This window comes from Hordeum vulgare, chromosome 4H, assembly GCF_904849725.1.
Source record: "Hordeum vulgare subsp. vulgare chromosome 4H, MorexV3_pseudomolecules_assembly, whole genome shotgun sequence".
Taxonomy (NCBI): Eukaryota; Viridiplantae; Streptophyta; class Magnoliopsida; order Poales; family Poaceae; genus Hordeum; species Hordeum vulgare.
In genome coordinates, this window is record NC_058521.1 from 233,281,330 (window position 1) to 233,305,717 (window position 24,388).

Genomic DNA, 24,388 nt, shown 5'->3' on the forward strand with positions numbered 1-24,388 from the left:
GCGCGGGAGAGTAGGGGCCCTGATGGTCGCCTGATGCAGAAGGGTTGTCGGCGGAGAGGATCGACACATCGGGGAGGCTGGAACTCGCCGAGAGCGTCGCCCCCACCTCGGTGGCTCTCTGTAGCGCGCCGAGAGCGCAACTTTGACATCCCACGGCATGCTGGCATGCTCTGGGGTGCCTGAGACGTGTCTAGCGTGTCCTGGGCACTGGCTGGGAGATGCCTAGCCGTTGGAGACCCGTGGGAGCTTCGGCTGGTCAAGGGGGACAAGGAAAATAGGTGCTGTCAGCCTTGAGCTGACGCTTAGATTGGGGTTTTTGGCATTTCTACTTTGAACCAGAGACGGGCCAGTTGACTGGGGCTTGGCATTGATGCTAGCCACCTAATCTCAGAGTTTGGGAGAAAGGGTTAGGGTTTAGCTAAGGTTAGGAGAGTTTTTGCCCCTCTGTCAGAAGGTGCTCGACAGTGGTTTGGGGTTGTTCCACCCCACCACTGGTTCTGCAACTTAACATGATTGGCTTGGTACTAAAACAAGGGGCTTCACCAAGTTTGAGCTTCATTGGACAAGTTTAGCTTGGTAAACTAGAAAACATCATCAAATGACCAGATCCGTTCCTTCCAAAGAGAGTGTGGGCAAATTAAGTCCCATAAATCCCATTTTTGGCATGGAGCCCTCATTTGAAGTATTAGGCACTCCTGCAAAGTTTCAACTCCATTGGACAAACTTTGCTATGTAGAGTTGCTCTAGCTTCAATCGGGACAGAAGGGGTTTTGCAATTATTTGGTGCCCTTAATCATCTTGGATCAAGGTGACATTTTGCATGGGCACCAAATATGGCTTAGGGATACCACTGGAATTTCTAGGAATTTATTGGGAATATTTCCTTTGGATATATTTCAAAAGGTCAAAACAGACAGAAATGGTGTTCACGGTTTTACTCAAACAATAATAATATAAATGGGGGTTGAAAAGTATATATGGAAAATATACATTCTCAGATCATCTCCAAATTTTCTCAGGTTTTTCTAAGGCAGAAAAGTATTTTTCCATATAGGAATACCATTTCTGGCCTCAGAAATGGACATGCAAATAAATTAAGAAAACAATTCATAAAATAATTATTATATGGTTTTGGTGCTCTAAAATGGTGCTAGAACCAGATCACCAACTTTGGGTAAGAACACTCCTTGCCATCAAGGACTTGTAGTGCAACCCAAGGCAGGGTTTTGCTTTAACCAGAAATAAGAAAAAGGGTTTTGGAAATAATTAATTAATGATAAATGTGGTTTTTAATATCACATGATCAAGCATACGAGCATACAATGACAATCATGGCACTCACAACATTAGTTTTGAAGAAGTTTTAATAAACCCAGATTTTTGAATTACACAAAAAGTGGTAGTGAAAACAGGGTGTGACAACTTCCCCTCAAAGGGAACGAACTTCGGTAACACATCCTCGTCTTCATCGGTTCCACTTGTGGTTTCTTCTTACCTTTACCTTATATTTGTTCTTTCTTGTAATTGTTGTCATTAGCATCATATATGTTGCTCACCTACTTGCATATCTAGACAACCTATTGGTTGCTAAACTTCATTTGTTAAAGAAAAGCTAAAAATTGGTAGTTGCCTATTCACCTCCCCAGTCAACTATCGATCCTTTCAATTGGTATGTGAGCTACGTCTCTTCATTAAGGGTTTCACCACCCAAAGAGTATGGTTGGCAAAGGAGATCGGGTTGTTGAGTCAGCCGAGGCCGTGGATGTGAACACGATCTCTCGAGAGGATCGAAATGATGCTATGTCCTCACTTAGATACTAAGTGACTACTGCGGTCAGATCTGTGCTTAAAGATATCCTTGAAGGGCTCAAACTCCCCACCGACTCGTTACGTGTGGTTAACCCCACTCCTTAGGAGTCGGATGCCAACTCTGATAAGGAGAGGGTTAGTAGTGCTAAGAGTAAGTTGCCTCAAGGAACGAGCGGGGTAGATACCTATGCCTCGATTCCCCCTCCCGTGGTCTACGGAGGAAAGGTTCACCCACTACATATTATTAACCTTGGTCCTCCTCCAAAACTTTTTAATAATGATTTTTCTAATTGTTTTGTTGTATCAAGGCTAATTTGAATCACATACCAACACAATTAAGAGAATCATTGACCAAGGGTACTCCATTAAGAGGGCCCGAACCTGGGTAAATATCGTCTCCCCTCTCTCTTGTTACCCATCTATCGAACACCCATAGTTCAGAACCCCCTACCCGAAATCCGTTGGTTTTGACGCCGACATTGGTGCTTTCATTGAGAGTTCTGCTGTGTGATCGACACAAGGATTGATGGCTCATCTGCAGATTGATTGCAATTTTTTTTGGATAGTGGGTTTTTGTTCGTCGTCCCTATTTCTTCGAGCGTCACTTTGGTGATTCCTTCAGTGGAATTGTGCAGAATTGTATCTAGAACAACCCTGCAAAATTTTGTCGCGTTCCGATGGAGGAATCTGGACAGGAATCTGGATGAGTCTAGTGCAAGGGGTCCATTATCCAGCTCGGACACCCATTAGAAAAATCCAACTGTTCATCAGCTGCGGAATTTCTATATCAATCACCCCTCAAAATTTTAGCTTGATCCGACAATCCAAACTCCGGGAAACATCCGATGAGTAGAACGAATTTCAGATCTATTTTCTTCACGAAAACGAAGTCGACGAGTTCATCTTTCTTCATGAACAAGGTTTTTGACATCCTTTTTGAAGGATTTTAAGGTATTTTGTGTTTTTCCAAAACACATGCCCATAAATTTTGTGCATTTTTCAAGGCAATCTTCACAATCGCGCCGATGTCAAACCAACCCAATAATGTTTCTTCACGACTTCCGAGCTATGCCGGCATCGACTGCGTCGCCACTCTATCGATCCAACGACAACCATCTCGGATCATCATCTCGGTCAATCGACCAAGAGTTTGGCATGGCGAGGTTCGAATACTCATTAAGAGAACCTCATCACCCAGGGATTGCATGTGACAGATGCTCTGTTGCTTCATCAAGCCAATGTTGATCGCGTCACAAATTTCGACCTGCGCCAACATCGCCGCGCCATCGCTTCAAGCTGTCATCCGCCACACCGACCTGCTTCGACACATCGACTGGGAACGGGGCTCTCGCACCACCTTACCGAACTGCCACATCACCTCGGTTAGACCAAGGACTTCGCCATCTCTTCATCAACGTGCTCCGGGGAGTTTGGTGTCACCAACCGACCAACTTCATCACCTCGACTGGAGTGAGGGCTTCGCCTCGCCACATCGGTCGTGCCGCATCGCGACTTCATCAAGCCGAGCTTCGCTCGGGAAGCTCGACACTTAAGCTGTACCTTTTCTAAATATTTACTTCTCTTAAATTCATTAAGTAGAGGATTTTTATTATTATTTGAAATTACTTTTGGCTTGCACTATTTTATGCGCACGGGTGTTCGTCTCCGATCGTTTTACCCAGTCACCTCGGCGCGCCGATGTCGTAGTCATGCCTCCGTCAACTGAATTGCATCGTTGACATGGTCGACTCACATGGGGGCTTCATCGTCACATGGCCGAACTACTCTATGTCCTCGAATGGACTGGGGGTTTCGCCTCGGCCCTTCCGAAGTTTTGTGTTGTCACTTCATCAAGTCGAGGTCTTCATCGACTACCTCGTGACACGCTTGGGGAATGGGACCTTTTCCTGCCATAGCTTGGCCCACGTCCACCGAGCACATTAACCAGCTAAGTCGCTTTCATGCTTAACCTTTTTAAATTTTTAAATTTTGTGTGGTTCAACCATGCATTATACTTGAGTTAAACACAAAATTTGCTTGTTAAAAACTTTGCTTTTTAAAAGCATTTTTTGTTAAAAACACTTCTTTTACCCACGTTAACTAGGGGGCTCTCAAATTTATATGATCCGTTTTATAAATAGATGTTTTTTCCTTCTTGGTCATTGCAAAGTCTTTTTCTAGTACTCCTTTTTCCGACACGTGTGTGTGGTTAATAGATGGATAGCCTGGTTTCTTTGTAAAGCCGCTCAAGTTTAGTTTGCTAAACAGGCCTCGGAGAAACTCTCCGCCTTCAGGATATGGATGTCGAAGCCAAAGGGTGACCCGCTTGAAGTGTGGAGATAGAATGTATCATGTTAAAGCATGACAGACGCACATATTAATTTAAAAAACACACCAATTTTGGATTGGCACCAAAAACATTACTTAATTAAGACGTCAAGTCCGTACGTAATTTTTTGGTTTTTCGAGGTTATGAAACTTTTAACCTCTTGAATGTTTTTAAGAGGAGGAACATCCTCTTCATCGAGGTGCACTACGTAATAATTCAGCTAGGGAAATATTTACCATCCCATAGTTCAGCAACCTCCCTGTCGACCTGCGCCTCAGTTTCTCAGATTTGCTTTAGATGCATCGGTTTCGAATTGTTTCTTCGGTCATAGTTTGGTTGTCCGGCTCCTGTGATTGCCTCCTATATTCAGCTTTGTACGACTACCTGTGCACAGGGAGAACCACTGCGGTTGTACTTCCGATTTGACGGGTCAAGTACCTCAGTGCAGAAAGCCGAAAACTGACTGTCACAATGAGCGCAAGCTGGTCAGCGACCCGATGACTCTGTCAAACCATAAACCAATAGAGGTTACGCCACGGGACTTACACAAAATTGGCCGAAGTGTTAATGGCTTAACCTCGGCTGACGCCGAAGACTAACCTGGGGCCAGTAACTTGCCTCCCTATTTAAAATCTCCTATGACTAAGTGAAAGTTATAAATCCTGAATATCTGATTGCTTCGTTTCCACTCAACACAACCGACTCTGAGAACCGAGACGTCGGCTAAGGGTTGTCATGTTAGTACGGGAACACCCTCTGTAGTATCTACATAGGTGTGGAAGCCGACGATGGGCCACTTTCAGATTATAAACAGTCGTAATGGATTCAAAATAGCATATAGCATAAAAACATTTGTATTCAATATGCGATGGTGCCTTCTGTAATCATTATTATAAAGCCATAAATATACATCAATTTGACTTCAGGTTTTTTCCAAGATGGGTTTCCTCACTCTTGTGCTTACCCCCTATGTTCCCGATTGTTCGACTAGGGGGTAAAGGTAGCTTCTTTGTGATTGTTACTTCCGGGTCATCCGGGTTAGTACCTGAGCCTGGGTGAAGCCGAAATCTCGCCATCTTAAGAATATAATTGGTCGGCAACGATGGAAGTGAAACTGACGGTTCATTAAAGACTAGAGAGTTCGGGAACATTCCCCGAACTAAATCCTCAATATTTTCCACCCACATTGATCGGAGTTGAGGTTTCAAGATCATGGCCAAACATGATATCCTGGGAAAAGGAACTTATAAATGAACTATTTTTTCGAGAAGATATTTTTTATGTTAAATAAGTAATCTCTCCACGTACCTTTGTTTATAAAACTGAATGGCCGGATTGCCGTGTTTTCCATAAATCTTTGACCTTATAAAGGCTTTATAAAGTAGGACAAACACTCCTCGACTACTGGGCGAGGAGGTTGAAGCCGATGGTCGGTCAATAAGGTGGTGTCCAATGTGGATCCTAGCATTAATGATGTAAAGTACTTGGATACATAGAGTCATTACACATAAACCGTGTCAAACATAATGAAGTTTGTGCTAAACAAATATCGATCCATAATTCGACCACCCGTGCCCAAATTAAGGCGCGGGGCTACTGCATTGCTTATTCAATGCAACAAATTCAAAGTGCAATATGGTTTCCGGGGAGATTCGATTCTCAGGTGGGTCGGCCTCACCCAACCCGAGTCTCAGAGGCTACTGCACACCTAAAAGAAACTAAATTTAGTTTGGAAAACAATGTTTTTCTAAAAAAAGTTGGTATTGCCGAGCTTATGGCACCTTTTACCCTATTTATTTGTTTTTTTTATTTCACGAGGTGGGACATGCTCTTGTTCGAGGTGTTCTGCATGGTGATTCTTCTTGGAGAATTTTTTCCGACCTACAGTTCGTCATCTTTCTTGCCGAGCTCCACCTTGGTGTTGTCGAAACACACTTAATGGATGAAATAGTTCCCGAGGAGATACGATCCTAGGGTCGGCTATGTTGCCCAACCCAAGTCTCGAGGGCTACTTGTTATACAGCTCGTCAGAGAATAAATTACACCAACCAGAAAATCTTTTTCGACCTGCAGTTCGGCATATTCCCAATCGACGTGCAACTTGGCATTGTCAAAACACACACAATAAGTGCAATATGGTTTTCAAGAAGATTATATCCTCAGGTCGATCATCCGCACCCAACCTGAGTCTCGGGGGCTACTACACACCGTGTTTTAATTCGTAAAGTTTGTTGCGGAGCAAGGACTCAGTTCTCAGGCCGATTTCACGAATCGACCTGAATCTCAGGGTGTACTGGGATGAGTGGTTTTATCTTTTAGGTGCATCTTGACGACTGTGATTTGCGTTGTGATATCCACATAGAGGAACGGGTTATCGCATCACAATGCGGGTAAGTATTTCCCTTAGTTATGAAACCACGATTTATAGAACCAATAGGAATACCAATCCTCAACCGTCTTCAACGACCGCACACAAAGAAACAAACAACTTGCACCAAACACGGGCAAGAGGGTTGTCAATCCCCTTGATCTCGTTATTTGCAAGCAAATGACGTGTGTGGATAATTGTATATTGCAAAATAAAATAAAACACAAATAATGGCAGCAAGGTAGTAGTAGTGTTTGTAAATATATAAGTGATTAAACCCGGGGGCCGTAGTGGTCCCTAGTGGCATCTCTCATGTCAAATGCATATTGTGGGTAAACAAACTACTGTTGCGCAATTGATAGAAAATCAAATAATTATGCGATTTTCACGACAATGATCATGTGTATATAGGCACCACGTCCATAAGAAAATAGGTCGAGTCCTACCTGCACCTATTACTATTACTCCACTTCAAGAGTGCTTCTATGCTTGCCTATCTACGTATTAAATAAACATAGAGTAATGCTTGGAGAACAATGACATGATGTAGACAAATAAACTCAATTAATATGAATAAACCCCATCGTTTTATCCTTAGTAGCGGTAACACAAAGACGCATCTTGTCCCCTTCTATTACTCGTATAAAGAAATTCACCAAGTTGAACCTACAACAACGCACCACTCCCACTGAAGAAATATTAATCTAGTTAGCCAAACTATCTCAATATATCGGAGAGCATTAGGAATCTATGATGATCATACAATTAAGAATCATAATAATCAGATGTGACTCAAATAGTTTTCATGAATAATCTGAACATAAACCCACAATTCAACGGATCCCAACAAACACACCATACATAGTGATTACATCAGATAGATCAAAGCGAAAATGCGATGAACATGGTATTGAAGATCATAAGAGAGAGAGAGAGAGAGATTGCCATCTAGGTACTACCTACAGACCCATAGGTCTATGGTGAACTACTTACACATCATGGTGAGGACAACAAGGTTGATGTAGAGGCCCTCCGTGATTGATCTCCCCTTCGGCAGATTGCCGGAATGGAGGTTTAAATGGCCTCCCGGCGGAATAGCTACCTGCGTCGGCAGGAAAAGTGTTTCGGGAGCGCCCTTAGGGTTTTCGAAATATTTGTAAATTTATAGGCCAGAGAGGGACGTTGGGAGGCATCCAGGGGGGCCATAAGCCATCAGGGCGCGCCCGCGCCCTGGGCCGCGCCCGATTGGCTTGTACCTCCCTCATGCGGCCTCTCGTCCTCTTCCGATGCTTCTAGGTCTTCGTATAGTCCAGAAAAAATCATATTAATGTCTCGTAGCATTTGGACTTCGTTTGGTAAGGTAAACCTGCAAAGCAAAAAACACTCAAAAAATATGAACTGGCACCGGGCACTAGGTGAATAGGTTTGTGCTAAAAATATAAAAAATTGGTATATAAATGCCCAAGAAGTATCCTAGAATGATAATATATTAGCACAGAACAATGAAAAATTATAGATACGTTGGATACGTATCAGCATCCCCAAGCTTAATTCCTACTCGCCCTTGAGTAGGTAAATGTTAAAAACAGAATTTTTGATGTGACATGATATCCATATTGTAATCTCTTGTATGTATGATCATTGAGAAATGAAGAATTAACAAATAGAAACATAATAATATTTATGAAGTATAAGAAACACAATTATTGATTATCAAAGTATACGATTCTCAAAGAATGTTTACCCCTATTCATCTTTATTGTATTATCAAGCCATGACTCCGTTTTCACCACATAAATACAAATGTTAAGCACCACGATGTGAGGCAATCGGATCGTACTTTTTCAATATGCATCAACATTTTATTCTTCATGCAATACACGAGCGTGAACCATTGGACATAGCATATAGATGGAATAGAATATGGTGGTAGATATCAAAGGGGTAAAACGTGGAGAAGATAATCTCACATCAACTAGGTGTACCAACGAGCCATGGAGATGCCCATCGATTGATGTCAATGCGAGGAGTATGGATTGCCATGCAAATGATGCACTAGAGCTACAAGTGTATGAAAGCTCAGCTGAATCTAAGTGGGGTGTGCATCCAACTTGCTTGCTCATGAAGACCTAGGGCATTTGAGGAAGCCCGCCATTGGAATATACAAGCCAAGTTCATTATGATAATATAATTCCAACTAGAATATGGAGGTGACAACATAGGAGACTCTCACTATGAAGATCATGCTGCCGCTTTGAGGCACAAGTGTGGTAAAGGATAGTAGCATTGTCCCTTCTCTCTTATTATCTCACTTATTTTTTTTATATGGTGGGCTTTTCCCTTTCTTTTCTTTCTTTTGGCCTCCCCCATAATTTTTTTTACATGGTGAGTGATGACCCACATGTATAGGGGATCTATCGTAGTCCTTTTGATAAGTAAGAGTGTCGAACCCAACGAGGAGTAGAAGGATCTGACAAGTGGTTTTCAACAAGGTATTCTCTGCAAGCACTGAAATTATCGGTAACAAGTGGTTGTGTGGTGAGATGATTCGTAGCAAGTAACAAAAGTAACAACGGTGCAGCAAAGTGGCCCAATCCCTTTTGTAGCAAGGGACAAGACTGGACAAAGTCTTCTAGGAGGAAAAACGCTCCCGAGAACACACGGGAATTTCTGTCATGCTAGTTTTCATCATGTTCATATGATTCTCGTTCGTTACTTTGATAGTTTGATATGTGGGTGGACCGGCACTTGGGTACTGCCCTTACTTGGACAAGCATCCCACTTATGATTAACCCCTCTCGCAAGCATCCGCAACTACGAAAGAAGAATTAAGACAAAGTATAACCATAGCATTAAACTAGTGGATCGAAATCAGCCCCTTACGAAGTAACGCATAAACTAGGGTTTAAGCTTCTGTCACTCTAGCAACCCATCATCTACTTACTACTTCCCAATGCCTTCCTATAGTCCCAAATAATGGTGAAGTGTTATGTAGTCTACGTTCACATAACACCACTAGAGGAAAAACAACATACGACACATCAAAATATCGAACGAATACCAAATTCACATGACTACTATTAGCATGACTTATCCCATGTCCTCAGGAACAAAAGTAACTACTCACAAAGCATAATCATATTCATGACTAGAGAGGTAATGAGTAGCATCAAGGATCTGAACATAAACTCTTCCACCAACTAATCCAACTAGCATCAAGAACAAAGAGTAATTAACACTACTAGCAACCTTACAAGTACCAATCGGAGTCGCGAGACGGAGATTGGTTACAAGAGATGAACTAGGGTTTGGAGATGAGAAGGTGCTGATGAAGATGTTGATGGTGATGAGTCCCCTCCGATGAGAGGAGTGTTGGTGATGACGATGCCGACGATTTCCCCCTCCGGGAGGGAAGTTTCCCCGGCAGGATCGTCCTGCCGGAGCTCTAGATTGGTTCTGCTGAAGTTCCGCATCATGGCAGCAGCGAATCCTGGAAAAAGCATCCTCTTGATTTTTTTTTCCGGACGAAACCCTCTACATAGAAGAAGTGGGGGGCTAGAGGGCCAGCTGGGTGCCCACAAGCCCCCTAGGCGTGGCCAGGAGGTGGCCGCGCCTAGCAGGCTTGTGGCCACCTGTTGGCGTCCCTCTGGCACTTCTTCGGCCCAGTATTTTTAATAAATCCTGAAAAAAATCCTCGTTGATTTTTATGGCGTTTGGAGTTGCGCAGAATAGGTATCTCAAACTTGCTCCAATTTTAGGCCAGAATTCCAGCTGCCGGCATTCTCCCTCTTCATGTAAACCTTGCAAAATAAGAGAGAAAAGGCATAAGTATTGTACCGCGAAGTGAAACAACAGCCCAAGAAGCGATAAATATCAACATAAAAGCATGATGCAAAATGGACGTATCAACTCCCCCAAGCTTAGACCTCGCTTGTCCTCAAGCGAAAGCCTAGCTCAATAAATATGTCCACATGTTTAGGGAGAGAGGTGTCGACAAAAAAAATACGAACATGCATGCATCATGATCATGATCAGAACAACAATACCAACATATAATCTCTCATACTAAAGTGATAATTCCTTCACAAAATAAAGCCTGGATCAAGAACCTTACCGAGAAGTAACAACCGATAGCCTTTAGTCATTGAAGAAATTGCAATTTATCACAACATCAGAAAGAGTCAAGTAAGAGCTTGTAAAGCAAATCCACATACTCAATCATCTTTTCGTTCTCTACAATTGCTACAACTCACGTGCTACTCATGAGATCAAAGTTTTAGCTGAACACACAGAAAGATAGAGGCTTATAGTTTTGCCTCCAAACCATTTACCTCAAGGGTAATGTCAACAATAATAATTCATGAATGCTTATCGCCAAGTTGACATATGAATATAGATCTTTCCCAAGCATATGACGTTAGCCAAGATAAAGGCGAAACAAGGAATTGGTGAAGATCACCATGACTCTTTCAAGGGCAAAAAGTAAAGGTACAAGATAGGCCCTTCGCAGAGGGAAGCAGAGGTTGTCATGCGCTTTTGAGGTTTGGATGCGTGTCCTCTTAGTGCGGAGGAACGTCACTTTATATTGCCTCATGTGATAAAGAAATTTATGCAGTCTGTCGCTTTTATATCTTCCTCATCACAGGTTCGTACAAAGTTTATTTTCCACACACTAATAGATCATACATATTAGGGAGCAATTTTTATTGCTCGCATCGATGAAAACTCACTTGAGAGATCTTATTAAATCCATAGGTAGGTATGGTGGACTCTCATGGCAAAATTGGGTTGAAGGTTTGTGGATGCACAAGTAGTATCTCTACTTGGTGCGGGAGTTTTGGCTAATATGAGGTGGAAGCAATCGTCACATGCTAAGGGATCTCTAATCATATAACATTGTTCAGAACCAAGCAAACACAATTCATTATGTTGTCTTCCTTGTCCAACATCTACTTCTTGGCATGTAATAGTTTAGTGAGTGTTCACAATCATAGATGGTGTCAAAGATGATATATTTATATGTGAACCTCTCCTTCCTTATCACTTCCTATTAATTGCAACAATGACCAAGGTCTACGTTTTTCTACCCTCAACAAGTTTCAATCAACATTCTTTTTATATATGAAGCCATCACTTCCCATATGATCATTACATGATCTTTCATGCTTTTGTTCTTTTCTCACTCTTTTGATCATGGTAAGAGGCAAAGCCTTTCAACTAAGACACTCTTTATTATATTGCTCACGATCTCGAATACATCGGGTGTGACACAAAGCAAAACTAAAGACTAAAACACTAAGACTTTTAATCTACTAGAGAAAAATAAAACTGAAAAGGAACAAACTAAAACAAAGGTAAAGGCAAAAGATGTGATGGTGATACGATACCGGGGCAACTCCCCCAAGCTTGGCACAAGCCAAGGGCATTGCCCATACCCAAGCTCAGTTGTCTTCCTTTGGAGGTGATGGTGGTGGAGTTGTTGCAACATGTGTTTGATCCTACGTCTTCAAAGGCATAGGTGCTCCATCATGGAAAGATGAACGAGTCTCCGGAATCCTCAAAGCTGCAGCTAACCTTATTGATTTAAATCTATACTCATACCCAAAGTTTTGGTTTTGCAGGTCATAGATCTGGGCCTGAAGTTGATCAATCCTGTCATAGAGCTTGGAGAGGTGCTTCCCAATGTCATTGGCATTAATCCTGTGCTTGTTGGTGAACTCCGTGATCATCATGTGGTTGGCGTTGAGTCCACGCTCCACCATCCCTTGGCACTTGAAGACCTGTTGCTCCATTCCTTCGAGCCTCGCCTCCACGCTTTCGGTCTTCTTAGGTCCCTTAACATCAGGGATGTGCAACATCCCCTCACGCATCTCGATAGATTGAGGGTGTTGCAGCACTCTCGTGAGGTAGGGATTGATGACCTTCTCGAAGATCTTGTCCTTCGGAGCTTTTGGGGACGTCATAGCAATCTAGATCTGCAACAGTAACAGGCTCGAAATGAAAACAGAGGTAATCTGCGTGATACGAGGGCCAAAGCTTTTGGGTGAATATATATTGAATTTTTCCAGACCAGAAGGAGTACTCCGCACGAAAACAGAGTCCGGGAGGCACACGAGGAGGCCACAAGCCCCCCAGGCATGGACATGGGGGTGGGCCCGCGCCTGGCAGGCTTGTCGCCTCCTCGCGCACTTTCCGGACTACTTCCAATTTTTTTATTTTTTCAAATATTCCAAAATGGAGAAAACTTCCTAGTGGAAAAGTTTTGGAGTCTGTTTTCTTACCGAATCACACACCTCTTCGTTTTCAGAGTCTGAAACAGGTTGATAAATATCCCTTAGGTATTCTTCCGGAGTTATGTTATTGATGATATCGCTTTCAACATTTATGGGAGTACCTCAGATATAATTCTTGATTCTCTGCCCATTTACAACTCTCGGACAATTACCTTCCGTGTTGTTGATTTTGATAGCACCTGAACGATATACTTCCTGAACAATATAGGGACCTTCCCATTTAGAGAGAAGCTTGCCTGCAAAGAATTTTAAACGAGAGTTATATAGCAAGACATAATCACCTACATTGAACTCAGCTTTTGTATCCTCTTATCATGCCACCTCTTAACCTTCTCTTTGAACAACTTAGCATTCTCATATGCCTCAGTTCTCCATTCATCAAGCGAGCTAATGTCAAATAACCTCTTCTCACCGGTAATTTTGAAATCAAAGTTGAGCTCTTTGATTGCCCAATAAGCTTTATGCTCTAGCTCAAGAGGTAAATGACATGCTTTACCGTACACCATTTTGTACGGAGACATGCCCATTGGATTCTTATAGGCTGTTCTATAAGCCCACACTGCATCATCGAGCTTCTTAGACCAATTCTTTCTAGACTTGTTGACAGTCTTTTGCAGAATCAATTTAATATCTCTGTTGCTTAGCTCTACTTGACCACTGGACTGAGGGTGATAGGGGGACGCAATTCTATGGTTGACATCGTACTTAGCAAGCGTTTTACGGAAAGCACCATGAATGAAATGTGAACCGCCATCGGTCATTAGATATATAGGGACTCCAAATCTAGGGAAAATAACTTCCTTAAGCATCCTGATAGAAGTGTTGTGATCAGCACTACTAGTGGGGATAGCTTCTACCCACTTAGTAACATAATCGACAACAACTAGGATATGAGTATAACCGTTGGATTTTGGAAAAGGCCCATATAATCAAAGCCCCAAACATCTAATGGTTCAATGAAAAGTGAATAGTTCATAGGCATTTCCGGACTTTTACCGATATTACCTACTCTTTGACATTCGTCACAAGACAAGACAAACTTACGGGCATCCTTGAAGAGAGTGGGCCAATAGAAACCTGATTGCAATACATTGTGTGCAGTTCTATCTCCCGCATGGTGTCCTCCGTAGGCCTTGGAGTGACACTTCTATAGGATCTGTCCCTGTTCATGTTCAGGTACACAACGTCTAATAACACCATCTACTCCTTCCTTATAAAGGTGAGGATCGTCCCAGAAGTAATGTCTCAAGTCAAAGAAGAATTTCTTCCTTTGCTGGTATGTGAAACTAGGTGGTATATATTTGGCAACGATATAGTTTGCATAATCAGCATACCACGGTGCACTACGTGAAGCATTGATCACATTCAGTTGCTCATCGGGAAAGATATGATCAATAGGTTGTGGGTCATCAAGAACGTTTTCCAACCTAGACAAGTTATCTGCTACTGGGTTATCATCACCTTTCCTGTCGACAACGTGCAAATCAAATTCTTGTAGCAAGGGAACCCATCTGATAAGTCTAGGTTTAGCGTCCTTCTTCTCCATGAGGTACTTAATAGCAGCATGATCAGTGTGAATAGTAACTTTGGAATCAACTATGTAAGACCTAAACTTTTCACATGCAAACACGACTGCTAAAAATTCCTTTTCCGTAGTAGCATAGTTTCTTTGGGCACTGTCTAGAGTTTTACTAGCATAGTGAATAACATTCAACTTCTTATCAACTCTTTGCCCTAGGACAACACCAACAGCATAATCACTAGCATCACACATGATCTCAAAAGGTAAGTTCCAATCAGGTGGTTGAACAATAGGTGCAGTTATCAAGGCCTTCTTAAGTATTTCGACGGCTTCCTCACAATCATCGTCAAAAAAAAAGGAATATCCTTTTGCAAGAGATTGGTAAGAGGCCTAGAAATCTTAGAGAAGTATTTAATGAACCTTCTGTAGAAACCAACATGACCGGGAAACTTCTTAAACCTTTGATATCTGTGGGGTATGGCATTTTCTCGATTGCACCAACCTTAGCCTTAGCGACTTCAATACCTCTTTCAGAAATTTGATGTCCTAAGACGATGACTTCATTAACCATAAAGTGGCACTTCTCCCAATTCAAGACAAAATTGGTGTCTTTACATCTTTGTAAGACTCGATCAAGGTTGCTGAGGCAATTATCAAAGGAAGAACCGGAAACGGAGAAGTCATCCAGGGAAACCTCAACAATATTTTCACAAAAGTCAAAGAATATAGCCATCATACATCTTTGAAAGGTGGCAGGTGCATTACATAAGCCAAAAGGCATATGTCTATAAGCAAAGGTACCGAAAGGGCAGGTGAAAGTGGTTTTCTCCTGATCAGATTGTGCAACTGGTAATTGGGAGAAACCATAATAACCGTCTAGAAAGCAGAAGTGTGTGTGTTTAGACAGTCTTTCTAGCATTTGGTCGATAAAAGGCAAAGTGTAATGATCATTCCTAGTGGATTTATTCAATTTCCTAAAATCGATCACCATCCTATAGCCAGTAATAATACTCTATGGGATCAATTTATCCTTATCACTAGGGACAACGGTAATGCCTCCCTTCTTAGGAATGCAATGCACCAGGTTCACCCAATCACTATGAGCAACAGGATAGATAATACCCGCTTCCAGGAGCTTTAGTATTTCTTTTCTTACTACCTCTTTCATCTTAGGATTTAATCTCCTTTGATGATCAGCAACTGGTTTGGAATCAGGATCGGTTTCAATCTTGTGCTGGCATAGAGTGGGACTAATGCCCTTAAGATCATCAAGAGTATATCCAATAGCAGCACGGTCCTTTCTTAGAGTTTTTAGTAACTTATTTTCTTCATGCTCTAAGAGGCTAGCACTAATTATAATAGGATATATCTCTTTTTCATCAAGATAAGCATACTTAAGAGTACCAGGCAACTATTTAAGCTCGAACACAGGATCACCCTTTGGTGGGGGTGAATCCCCAAGCAGTTCATCATGCAGATTATTCTTAAGGATAGGATATTGTTCTAAGACAACTCTATCTATTTCATCCCTTTCATCCATATGCATATCATTTTCATGCTCAAGCAAGTATTGCTCTAAGGTATCAGTAGGAGGCACAAAAATAGAAGCTAGGGCAATAGTTTCATCCTTACTAGGCAACTCTTTTTCATGAGGTTGTCTACCAAATTTGGAGAAATTGAACTCATGTGACACACCTTCAAAGCCAACAGGGACAGTTTGCTTCTCACAGTCAACATGAGCATTGACAGTATTGAGAAAAGGTCTGCCAAATATGATGGGACAAAAGCTATCTTGTGCGATAGCAAGAAAGAGGAAATCAGCAGGATGCTTTGTTTTACCACACAAGACTTCAACATCCCTAACAATTCCCACAGGGCAGATAGTATCTCTATTGGCAAGTTGATTAGTGACTATCTCAATAGGTGCAATCTCGTCTTTGATTTCATCATATAAGGATTGAGGTATTGCACTAACACTAGCACCCATGTCACATAAACCATGATAGAAATGATCTCCTATCTTAACAGAAACAACAGGCGTGCCAACAACAGACCTATGTTTGTCTCTAGCGTGAGGTTTAGCAATTCTAGTAGCATCTTCACAGAAGTAAATATTATGTGCCTCGACATCGTTGGCCAGAAGATCTTTGATAATAGGAATGCTAGGTTCAACTCTAATTTACTCAGGGGGTGTAGGTGTTCTAATGTAGCCACTACGTATCATAGTTGAAGCTTTAGGATGATCCTTTATCGTAACAGGGAAAGGTGGTTTCTCAATGTAAGTAGAGGGAACAATAGGATCATTATATGCAATGACTTTCTCTTCAACTGGATTCGGTTTAACTACATTGACTTCTAAAGGAGGATGATATTTAAACCACTTATCTTTGGTGAGATCACACAGTGAAGCTACTATCTCAGAGTCAAGTCCATACTTAGCGCTAATGTCACAAAAAGTATTTGTTTCAGCAAAGGATTTAACACAATCAAACTTGAAATTCATACGTGACTCCTTACCTTCTTCAAGGTCCCAATATTCAGAGTTGCGTTTAATTCTCTCCAATAAATTCCATCTGAAGTCAATATCTCTCTTCATAAAAGAACCGGTACAAGTGTCAAGCATGGTGCGATCATCATGAGAAAGCCGAGCATAGAAGTTGTGAATGATAATTTCTCTCGAGAGCCCATGATTGGGGCATGAATATAACATTGGTTTAAGCCTCCCCCAAGCTTGAGCGATGCTTTCTCTGTCATGAGGCCAAAAATTATAAATATAATTCTGATCACGATGTACTAAATGCATAGGAAAAAACTTTTGATGAAATTCCAATTTCAACCGATTGTAGTCCCATGATCCAGTATCATCACATAGCCTATACCATCTCAGCGCCTTATCCTTCAAAGATAAAGGAAAGAACTTCTTCTTGAACTCATCCTTGGGAAAACCTACATGCTTAAATCAACCACAAACTTCATCTACATAGATTAGATGCAAGTCTGGATGTGATGTTCCATCTCGTGTAAAAGGATTAGCCAGCAGTTTCTCAAGCATACCCGAAGGAAATTCAAAGAAAATATTTTCAGTAGGTGCAGCAGGTTGAGGAGCAACTCTTTGTGCTTCCGTTTGAGGTGAACATACCCCGAACAAGCCCCTCAAAGGATTAGTATCCATAGTGACAAGTGACAATAAATTTCAGCACACTATATAAATGTTTCCTTACCAATTTCCACTTACCAAAGGCGCTTCACTCCCCGACAACGGCGCCAGAAAAGAGTCTTGATGACCCACAAGTATAGGGGATCTATCGTAGTCCTTTTGATAAGTAATAGTATTGAACCCAACGAGGAGCAGAAGGATCTGACAAGTGGTTTTCAGCAAGGTATTCTCTGCAAGCACTGAAATTATCGGTAACAAGTGGTTGTGTGGTGAGATGATTCGTAGCAAGTAGCAAGTAACAAATGTAAGAATGGTGCAGAAAAGTGTCCCAATCCTTTTTATAGCAAGGGACAAGCCTGGACAAAGTCTTATAGGAGGAAAAACGCTCCCGAGGACACACGGGAATTTCTGTCATGCTAGTTTTCATCATGTTCATAAGATTCGCGTTCGTTACTTTGATAGTTTGATATGTGGGTGGACCAGCGCTTGGGTACTGCCCTTACTTGGACAAGCATCCCACTTATGATTAACCCCTCTCACAAGCATACGCAACTACGAAAGAAGAATTAAGACAAAGTCTAACCATAGCATTAAATTAGTGGATCGAAATCAGCCCCTTACGAAGTAACGCATAAACTAGGGTTTAAGCTTCTGTCACTCTAGCAACCCATCATCTACTTACTACTTCCCAATGCCTTCCTATAGTCCCAAATAATGGTGAAGTGTTATGTAGTCTACGTTCACATAACACCACTAGAGGAAAAACAACATACAACACATCAAAATATCGAACGAATACCAAATTCACATGACTACTATTAGCATGACTTATCCCATGTCCTCAGGAACAAAAGTAACTACCGACAAAGCATAATCATATTCATGACCAGAGAGGTAATGAGTAGCATCAAGGATCTGAACATAAACTGTTCCACCAAGTAATCCAACTAGGATCAACTACAAAGAGTAATTAACACTACTAGCAACCTTACAAGTACCAATCGGAGTCGTGAGTCGGAGATTGGTTACAAGAGATGAACTAGGGTTTGGAGATGAGATGGTGCTGATGAAGATGTTGATGGTGATGAGTCCCCTCCGATGAGAGGAGTGTTGGTGATGACGATGGCGACGATTTCCCCCTCCGGGAGGGAAGTTTCCCCGGCAGGATCGTCCTGCCGGAGCTCTAGATTGGTTTTGCTCAAGTTCCGCCTCATGGCGGCGGCGAATCCTCGAAAAAGCCTCCTCTTGATTTTTTTCCGGACGAAACCCTTCATATAGTAGAAGAGGGGGGCAAAGGGCCAGCTGGGTTCCCACAATCCCCCTAGGCGCGGCCAGGGGGTGGCCGCACCTAGCAGGCTTGTGGCCACCTGCTGGCGCCCCTCTGGCACTTCTTCGGCCATGTATTTTTTATAAATCCCAAAAAAATCCTCGTTGATTTTTACGGCGTTTGGAGTTGCGTAGAATAAGTATCTCAAACTTGCTCCAATTTCAGGCCAAAATTCCAGCTGCCGGCATTCTCCCTCTTCATGTAAACCTTGCAAAATAAGAGAGAAAAGGCATAAGTATTGTGCCGCGAAGTGAAATAACAGCCCAAGAAGCGATAAATACCAACATAAAAGCATGATGCAAAATTGATGTATCAGTGAGCTCATTTGGCCTCCCCCATTTTATTTATTTTTTGCACGGAGTCTCATCCCGACTTGTGGGGGAATCATACTCTCCATCATCCTTGCCTCACCGAGACAATGCTCCAACAAGGATGATCATCACACTTTTATTTACTTACAACTCAATATGGAGAACTGATAGGAAGTTATGACTCTCTGAGAATGCCCCTTGCAGTGTACTAAGATGTGCAATGATCTGGCGTGACATGTATCAAAAACATGATGGAAGGTGGCTTTTACACAAATACTATGCTAGCTCTATATGATCATGCAAAGCGATATGACGATGAACGAACTAGTCATGTGAAGTTACGATGGAATTTGCATGGCAATATATATTGGAATGGCTATGGAAATTCCATAATAGGTAGGTATGGCGGTTGTTTTGAGGAAGATATAATGAGGCTGATGTGCAGTAGAGCGTATCATGTCGTGGGGTGTGGATGCACCGGCGAAAGTTGCACCAATCCTCGAGGTGAGAATGGGCTATGCACGGTACCGAAGAGGCTAGCAAATATGACAAGGTAAAGATGCGTAGGTCCAAGGTGTAACATTAGTCATAAATAACTCACATACTTCTTGCAAATTTTTAATAGTTTTTATCACACATCAAAGCACTACTCGCATGCCCCGAGGGAGCGGGTTGGTAGGAGTAAAACGCCGCGCGCCCCCGAGTTGAGACAACACTAGGATTTTAACAAGGAATAATAATGCTTACACATCATCACCATGCCTCTTTAATATTTTGATGAACAACAAGTTAACACCCCTTCAATCCAGACACTTATATGAATCAACAATTATGGACTTACGCCTTTTTCATATTACCATATAAATGTCATTAACTCACAATTTCTCTATGTGTGCTACATGATGGTTTTGATTATCATTCATTGAATGCCTATTATTTTTGGACTAGTCTTATGACCCATGCAAATTATCATCACTATTTATTCAGCTCTCAAACAAATATAAGTGAATAACGAGAGCAAATTATTTCTATAAAGTCTACACGCCACTGTACTCGAAAAGATATAAGTGAAGTACTAGAGCAACTTCCAAGCTCAAAAGATATAAGTGAAGCAAATAGAGTATTCTAACAAATCATAATGAAGGTGAGTATCTCTCTAATAGGTGTGTCCAGCAAATGATGATTGTGACAAACTGAAAGTAAAAGCAAACAAAATCAAACGACGCTCCAAGCAAAACACATATCATGTGATGAATAAAAATGTAGCTCGAAGTGATATACCGATGGTTTGGGACGAAAGAGGGGATGCCTTCAGGGGCATCCCCAAGCTTAGATGCTTGAGTCTTACTTAGAATAATACTTTGCGTGCCTTGGGTATCCCCAGTCTTAGGCTCTTGCTACTCCTCACTCCATGGTCCATCGCAATCACACTCAGAACTTGAAAACTTCAATCACATAAAACTCAACAAAACTTCGTGAGATCCGTTATAAGAAACATATTGCATACTTTAGGTACTGTTATAAATTTATTATTAATTTATAATTGCATAATAGGTAATGTATTCTAACTTATCCATGACTTATACGCCCCATATAATCCATAGCATCATCAAAACAAGCAATCATGCACGCAAAACAGAATCTGTTTAAAACAGAACAGTCTGTAGCAATCTGTAAAGATCCCATACTTCTGTACCTCTAAAAATTCTGAAAAATTAGGTCAACGTGGATAATTTGTACAGAAATACTTTGTAAAAGTGTCAAGAATTTATCACACTCCAGCAGAGAATAAAAAATTCTGCACTAGAGACGATAGTTTCTGTTTTTGCACATCATCAATCATACTCATCAAATAAGTTATCCCAAAGGCGTTACTTGCCACAAACACAAATTAAAACATAATAATTACAGAGGAAATAATAATGTCAACACTAAAGAACAAAAACTAAAAAGCAAAAATTAAGATAACTATTGGGTTGCCTCCCAACAAGCGCTATTGTTTTATGCCCCTAGCTTGCCATAATGCATAGTTTCAAGTGTTGTCATCTTTGACACTATGGACAATTTGTTCCAATTTGTCCTTGATAATTTTCATTTCATCACTCAAAATGCTGAGATCATAAATATTTTTATCCAAATCATCAAATCGCTTATTTCGCATTATGACATTGCTATCGATTTTATTAGACAAATTGTAAAGCACTTTAAAATTGCTTTCCATGATAGCCTAAGTTTCTTTATTTAACTCGGTTTGACGATGAATAACCAACATGGTAGGTTCAATAGTCTCTATCTTGGGTTGCCCAAATATAATGTTCATCATTTCATAAGTATGAAAAGCATTATTCCCAAGAATGCAATGAAGGACACCTCTAAAGGATAAAGGTAAGCCAACGTAAAAACTTCTAAGAAGTAATTTAAGATGACATTTGATCTTAAATCTCTTTTGTATAACTAGTAATCTATCACAAGCTTCTTCTAAAGTTTAATCACCCAAGTGCTTAAAATTTAAAACTTCGGAACCTTCTCCCAAGTAAGGGGGAAGAGGCATTTCCGCACAAGGACTAGACATGACTTCGAACAAGAGTACTAGTAACAAGCAAATATAAATATTTTTGTATTTTTAATTTTTATGTGACAAACTAAATATAACAGCAAATAAAAAGAAGAACAAGTGAATGAAAATTTGTTATAAGCTACTTGATAGTTGGTGATGGTATTCCCCGACAACGGCACCAGAAATCCTTCCTAATGACTCTGATGTGCGTTGGGTTTTCCGTGAAGAGGAACGAGTTATCGCAGCACAATATGGGTCAGTATTTCCCTCAGTTATGGAACCAAGGTTTATCGAACCAATGGGAATACCAATCCTCAACCGTCTTCAGCTACTACACACAAAGAAACAAACAACTTGCACCCAATGCGGGCAAGAGGGTTGTTAATCCCCTTGATCTCGTTATTTACAAGTAAATGAGGTGTGTGGATAATTGTAGATAATTTTAGATTTCAAAATAAAATAAAACACAAATAATGGCAGCCAGGTAGTAGTAGCATTTGTAAATAAATAAATGAATTGACCCGGGGGTCGTAGTGTTCCCTAGTGGCATCTCTCATGTCAAAGGCATATGGTGGGTAAACAAATTACTGTTGGGAAATTGATAGAACAACGAATAATTATGAGATTTTCACGGCAATGATCAGGTGTATATATGCATCACGTACATAAGCAAGTAGGCCGACTCCTGCCTGCACCTATTACTATTACTCCACTTCAAGAGCGCTTCTATGCTTGCCTCTCTACGTATTAAGAAAAAACAGATTAATGCTTGGAGAACAATGACATGATGTGGACAAAATAAACTCAATTAATATGAATAAAGCCCATAGTTTTATCCTTAGTAGAAGCAACACAAAGACGCATCTTGTCCCCTTCTGTCACCGAGATATAGAAATTCGCCAGGTTGAACCTACTACGACGCACCAGTCCCACTGAACAAATATTAATCTAGTTAACCAAACTATCTCAATAGATCGGAGAGCATTACGTAGCTATGATGATCATGCAATTAAGAATTATAATAATCAGAGGTGAGTCAAATACTTTTCATGAATAATATGAACATAAACCTACAATTCATCGGATCCCAACAAACACACCATACATAGTGATTACATCGGATAGATCAAAGGGAAGATGCGATCAACATGGTTCTGAACATCATACGAGAGAGAGATTGCCATCTATGTACTGCCTACGTGCCTGCAGGTCTGTGGTGAACTACTCACACATCATGGTGAGGGTAACAAGGTTGATCTAGAGGTCCTCCATGATTGATCTCCCCTCTGGCAGATCGCCGAAATGGAGGTTTAGATGGCCTCGCGTCGAAACAGAGACTTGCGATGGCGGAAAAAGTGTTTCCGGAGTGCCCTAGGGTTTTCAGAATATTTGTGAATTTATAGGCGAGAGAGGGACGTCGGGAGGCATCCAGGGGGCCACAAGCCATCAGGGCGCGGCCGCGCCCTTGGCCGCGCCCTGGGCCGCGCCCTGTTGGCTTGTGCCTCCCTCGTGTGGCCTCTCGTCCACTTCCAATGCTTGCATGTCTTCATATAGTCCAGAAAAAATCATATTAAAGTTTTGTGGCATTTGGACTTCGTTTGGTAGGGTAAATCTGCAAAGAAAAAACACACAGAAAACAAGAACTCGCACCGGGAACTGGGTCATTAGGTTAGTACTCAAAAATATTATAAATTGGTATATAAATGCCCCAAAAGTATCGTAGAATGATAATATATCAGCGTGGAACAATCAAAAATTATAGATACGTTGGAGACATATCACATCTCAGGTTGTAGACCGAGACGCACCTTGAGGGCTACGGGCTATATATCCACAAAAATCAGCTCATGGGTGAGGTGGTGCACCACCTCGGAAGCGGTCCGGCATATAGTTCAGATGCGAATGGAGGGCTACATAAAAGACTATTCCGGCATTTAAGCTCGGATGAATTCCTTCAAATTTTCACATACCATGGTAATCCATGACACCTCGGATGCCAACTAGCATTGGAGCTCGTTTACAAAAAGACACCTGGAATGCGGTCCGGTGTTGGAGCTCGGAAGCAAGATGATATTGTTGCACGAGAAACATTTCAAACCCGAGGTGTGGCATGGAAATATACAAGGCATTAATAAAGGACGATAACTTAAAGGGGCTCCTCGGATTCCCGACATGTGAAACTCTTCGAATTAAACCCGGCGATCTTCAGATCAGTGATGGGAAGATTTGTTGAACCAATATTCAACACCGACGGCCAAACATGAAGAATAGTTCAAAAGAACCGAGGAGAGTCCCCAACTTAATGACCTATGCTCGGAAATTGGGAAGTCATTAGCGGCCGAACTGGCATTGGCCGAACATAAATGGGGAGAAGAACTCGCCCCGGAAGTAGAAGACTTTGGACGCATGATGCTAAGTATCAAGACTACGAGATTAACGGCCAATTCGGGCACTACTGAGGGAGTTCGGGACTAAGGGGTCCTCGGGCATCCGGCGTATCTCTACGGGCCGGACTCTTGGGCTATTTCGGGCAGCCAATGACATATACGCGGAAGATTCCACAATACTTGGCGATCACGACAAGGACTCCTCTCCACCGACGTAGCCAACTAGGACTCTTGTTATCCTAGGCGTCTGATGTGTTATATAAGCTGATGCCAGGATATTTGATAGCTATTCATTAGACACAACATCTACATCATTATGGTTTAGAAC